Genomic DNA, 5,353 nt, shown 5'->3' on the forward strand with positions numbered 1-5,353 from the left:
ATATATATGTGGTATATTTTCTAGTCCTTTACCTTAGTGCTATATATTGTCCTTTTTTGTCTCTTCATTTTGTTTTTGGAGAGATTTTCACTGTAGGGCGCATGCGCTCGCCAGACAGACAGAGAGAGACATAGAGACAGAAAGCGAGAAATCACCCCCCAGGGGGGATGGTCACGCCGCAATCCCTTCTCCTCCATTCTCCTCTCGGGATGTTGGGCACGCACGCACACGCGCCCGGCGTGAGTTTTAAGCCACCGGGTCCGGGACACGAACCGCGGTCGACTACGTGGGAGTCCAGCAACATAGCCATTACGCTAACTGCTGGTTCCCCTTTGTTGTCTCTTCTTAAAGATTTTGTCTTGACATCTATTTTATCTGATATCAGTATCACAACTCTAGCCTTTTTTTGGTTTCTGTTTGCATGGATTGTCTTTTTCCAGCCCTTCTTTCAATCTATGTATGTTTTTATCAGAGCAGTGTGTTTCTTGTAGGCAGCAGATAGAAGACTCCTGTTTTTTAAATTTATTCAGCCAGTCTGTATCTTTTAATTGAAGGATTTATTCCATTAACATCTAGGGTTACTATTGATATTTGTGGAGTATCTCTGTCTCTTTGTCAGCCATTTTCTTCGTCGTTTTGTGTTCTCTTATTTCTATTTGTCTCTCTAGTTTTCCTGAAGTACTCCTTTCAGTTCTTCTTGAAGAGCTGGCCTAGCTTTCATAAATTTGGAATTTTTTTGTTTTGTCTTTTTGTTTATTTGAGAATTTTTTTAGTTTTTCTTTCTGTTTGAAGGATAATCTTGCCAGGTATAGTATTCTTGGTTGAAATTGTTTTTCTTTTAGAGTTGACTATACCTTTCCATTCTTTCCTTGTCAGTTTCTTTTTTTTCCTTCCAAAGTTTTACCATGTTTATTGACAAGTGACATTCCCATAATTTGTGCATTTATGATTTTTGCTATTTTTTTCCTAAGTGGTTTTTATTTTTTCTTTTTGATTTCTTTAAAAAATATTTTTGTACATTTAATCACTATATATTATTACACCATAGACAATTAATTTTCCCAGCATGAATGTATTTTACATTAGTTCAAAGATATTTCCATACACATTAGCAACAGACAGTTTTCCATTTTTGTGTCCCTTAAATGCCTACATTATTTCAGTCAAGAGGTGTGATGTTAGCCTGGTAGAATAGCCTTTATATGTAATCTGCTACTCCTCTCTTGTCAGTTTTAGAATCTTGTCCTGGTCTTTGATTTTTACCAATCTGACTATGATGTGCAGTGGAGAGGATTTTCTTATGTTGATTCTATTTAGTGTCCTCTGTGCTTTCTGGATTGGTATGTTTTTATGTTCCTTTACATTTGAAAAGTTTTCAGATAGTATTTCACCAAAGAGGTTTTCTTTGCCTTTATCAGCTTTGTCACCTTCTGGAATTTCTTCTTTCTTTTTTTTTTTTTACAAGAGGTTTTTGCCTTAGGGCACATGTGCTTGCCAGAGAGAGAGAGAGAGAGACAGAGACAGTGAGAAGAAAAGTGAGAAATCACCCCACAGGGGGATGGCTCTATTGCAATCCCTTCTCATATTCTTTCCACGATCTTGGGCATCCATGCACACGTATTCAGCATGATTTTTCCAGTCACCGGTTCTAGGAATCAACTCACCATTTGCCATGTGGGAGCTCAGCAACGTAGCTGCTATGCCATCTGCTGGTCCTTGGAATTTCTATTATATGAATATTTGGATGTTTAATGGTGTCTAGTATTTCCCATATATTATCTTCATGGGGGTGGATATTTTAAAATTCTTTTTCATGGCTTGAATTAAGTCAGAGGCTTTGTCTTCCAGGTCAGAGATTCTTTCTTCTTCTTCTTCTGCTCCTTCTTTTTTTTTTTTTTGCTTTTGGACTTTTTAAAAATTTGTCCTAAAGTCATTGAAGCAAAAATCATGATAAAACATTCTGCTTTCCTTTACAATTGCCCAATGCAAAACAAAACAAAACAAACAAAAGAAACTATTTGTAGGAAAAAAATGGTTTTGTACATCAGATGAAACAACATAAATTCAAAACTTACAGATAAGGGTTAGCTCTATCGCTCATCTCTTTATAAAGTTTATATGAATATCCAGTCAAAGCCAACAAGAGTATCTCCCTTGAAACATTATTTCTATGGCTTTCCAAGTAGATCACAGGATGGCACACTGTCTTGGAATGTTCTCAGAAGGCTTTGTCAGTGATCAGGTAGCAGAGTAAAAACCCCAGAGTCCTTTCTTTCAAATGGAAGAGGGAAGACAGAGGGACAGAGAAACTATTCAAACTTCATCTTCTTTCCTTGTGGCTTGTGGTCTCCTCCTCCTCCTCTGTCTCCTGGGAAGCCACTTCACCCTCCAAAGCCTCCTCTGCCTCCACCTTGACCCCCGAAGCCACCTTCACCCTTAGGCTTGGCCCAGTCCAGGGCCAAATTGTTTCCATCAACTTCACCATCTTCCATGACCTCCTTGGCAGCTTTGGCATCTTCTTCACTGTTGAAGTCTACAAAAATCAAACCTTTTGGAGGAACCTGTTTCCCAGTCAGTGACTATCCTTGCACGAATGGAGCCATCAAAAGACTCCTTTAATGTCTCTTCGGTGGTATCCTCAGACAGACCTTTGACAAACAGGCTCCAGCCTGATTGCTCTGCCTTCAATTTCCCTTTTATTACAGGAATTTAAAGCTTCTTTAGCATCTTCAAATGAAGCAAATTCTATAAACGCTTATCCTTTTAGATTTGCCATTTTGGCTCTGAGGCACTTTGATAAAAATTGCCTTCTCAAATACGTCCTGTAGCATTTCTTCAGTTGCATTGCAGAAGAAGTTGCTCAAAACCAGAGCTTTTGATTCACCCCTCCAAGTGCTATTCTTTCCACCTCTATAGTCTTGATTTTGAACTTTCTCTCTAGTGTAGTATAGAGAAATAGATCGCCCATCTATCTCTGTTCCCTGCTTTTCTTCAAAGGTTTTCTCTGCATCAGCTTCTGTCTTAAATTCAATGTAGGCAACCCCTTCACTTTTTCTATCTGTGCTGATTATTCTGATCTCCCTGGCATCTTCAAATACTTCTTTTAATTCATCTTGAGTAACTTTTTAGGAGTGATTTTTAGCCAAAAGTGTTCTTGCATCTCAATCTTTCTTATTGTCTTTTCCTTTTGGTTTCTCCAGTTTAATTTCATTGCCAAAGACTTTTAAACTGGGGAGTTTAAAAGCTTTTTCTAGATCTTCAGCAGATTCAAAGTCAACATAGCAAAACTTCCTACATGTACCGATTCTGACATCCATGACAGCAAGGTCATTTTTAGCAAAAACATCACTAATATCAGCTTTTAATTCAGGAATAGATTTGTTACTGTTCAGGTTTCCAACAAATAGATGAAAGGATGTAGTTGGTTCTGTGGCTTCCCTCTTCTGTTTCTTGGCTTCAGGAGCTGCTTTCTGTTTGGACATTTCCTTCTTTCATTTTCCAGGAACTTCTTTAACAGGCTTTTCTTTCTCCTCATCTTCCTCATCCTCATCATCTTCATCACCATTGTCATCCTCATCTTCCTCCTCATCATCCTCATCCTCATCATCCTCTTCATCTTTATCTTCAGCCATTGTCTTGGCTTTGACTGGTGCAGCTTTTTCAGGAGCTTTCTTTCCCTTGGCTGCTATGGTTTCCATAGCTGCTTCCTCAGACTCATCTTCCTCATCCTCATCTACTTCCTCCTCCTCATCCTCCTCCTCTGAGGCCAGGGCGGCAGCTGCTGCTTTCATCACTGCTGGCTCAAATTCACCCTCATCTTCATCCTTGTCCTCATCATCTTCCTCACTGTCATCTTCTTCCTCCTCATTACTGTCTTCCTTCTTGGCATTCTTGCCATTTTTTGCCTCCTTGGCTGCAGTGGCAGGTGCTTTTTTTTCACGAAGTGCTACCAATGCTTTGCCCGGTGCAGCTCCATTCTTGCCAGGTGTTGTGACTGCTTTGGCTGGTGTAATGGTCTTCTTGGATGGTATGGCAGCTGCCTTTTTTGCCTGGGGTGACTGCTGCTTTCTTGACAGGTGTGGCAACTGCAACCTTTTGTGTTGGAGAAACCACCACCTTCTTTGCTGGAGTTGTGGCAGTCTTCTTACCTTTATTCTGAGGGATGATAACCTCTTCTCCACTGCTATCATCTTCTTCATCTTCTGACATTTCCTCATCTTCACTGTCTTTTTCTACCTCCTTTGGAGGAGGAGCCATTTTTTGGGGGGTCTCCTTGATTTTTACCAGCCTTAGCGAGCTTCACCATGATGGTGGCTTACAATGGCAGAGTGTGTGGTGGGCAGGTGGGGCAGATGAGTCTTGAGGAACTCTAGTGACATTGGTGGTGACCACAAGAACTGAAGATCTGGAGCACGTGTGCTCAGCGGCCAGCTACAGCTGGAGACTGAGGTGAAAGACTAGAGATCTTTTCTTCTGCATGATCCAATATGCTAATGATGCTTTCAAGGGAGATTTTTATTTCTTCTGTTGTGTTCATGTTCGGAAATTGTTTCATTCTTTTTTAGGGTATCTTTATGGCATTTTTCCTTCTTGTTATCTAATAATTTTCCAATCTCCTAGAGTTGGTTGTCCATTTTCTCTTGCATCTCACTGAGTTTTGTTATGATGAATGTTCCGAATTCTATTTCTGTTATTTCTGGGATTTCTCTCCCCCCTGCCCCCCATATTTGGTGAGGAGTTGCTGTGCTCTTTTCTGGGAGATATACTTCCTGATTTTCTCCTATTTCTTGAGGCTTTGCTTTGTTTTCTAGACATCAGACAAAGCACTCCCTACTTATTTAGGTTGGGTTTCTGGGCCTGTATACTTATGCACTTTTCTGTGGTATACTTAAGCTCCACACTAGTTTCTCTTTTGTTTCCAGAATTTTCTAATTCTCATGTGGCTAAGCACTGACTGAGGGAGCTGACCTTTAGATAGTAGGTAAAGTTTTGTGTCATATGTGCAGTGTGGACCTTACAAACCTGTCCTCCCTGGCTCTGGGACCTGTAAAGGGCCTGGCTGGTAATGGCAAACCCAGCCAAACAGCCTTGATACCTTACCATTTCTGGGAGTTGGGCTGGGAGTTTACTTTCTAGGGCATTACATAGATAAATGTTTCATCCACAGAGAAGTCAAGTAAGGATTGAAGCTTACATTGCCAAAGATGATGTTCTATTTGATTACTCATAGCTAGTCACAGTATCCATTGTGGTCCTATTGGCTGAAATAGGTCTTTTATTCACATTATTGACATCCTCAACTCCATTGATTACCACCTCTCCCCACTCTGGACACGTTTTTCCCTGGGTCACA

At 40.4% G+C, this 5,353-nt stretch overlaps 1 pseudogene; it reads right to left on the minus strand.

The window, feature by feature from the left end:
• Positions 1 to 2,210: 2,210 nt before the first annotated feature.
• Positions 2,211 to 4,306, minus strand: LOC102496572 (nucleolin pseudogene; annotated as a pseudogene).
• Positions 4,307 to 5,353: the final 1,047 nt, after the last annotated feature.

This window comes from Tupaia chinensis, unplaced genomic scaffold, assembly GCF_000334495.1.
Source record: "Tupaia chinensis unplaced genomic scaffold, TupChi_1.0 Scaffold000392_1, whole genome shotgun sequence".
In the NCBI taxonomy this organism is placed as follows: domain Eukaryota; kingdom Metazoa; phylum Chordata; class Mammalia; order Scandentia; family Tupaiidae; genus Tupaia; species Tupaia belangeri.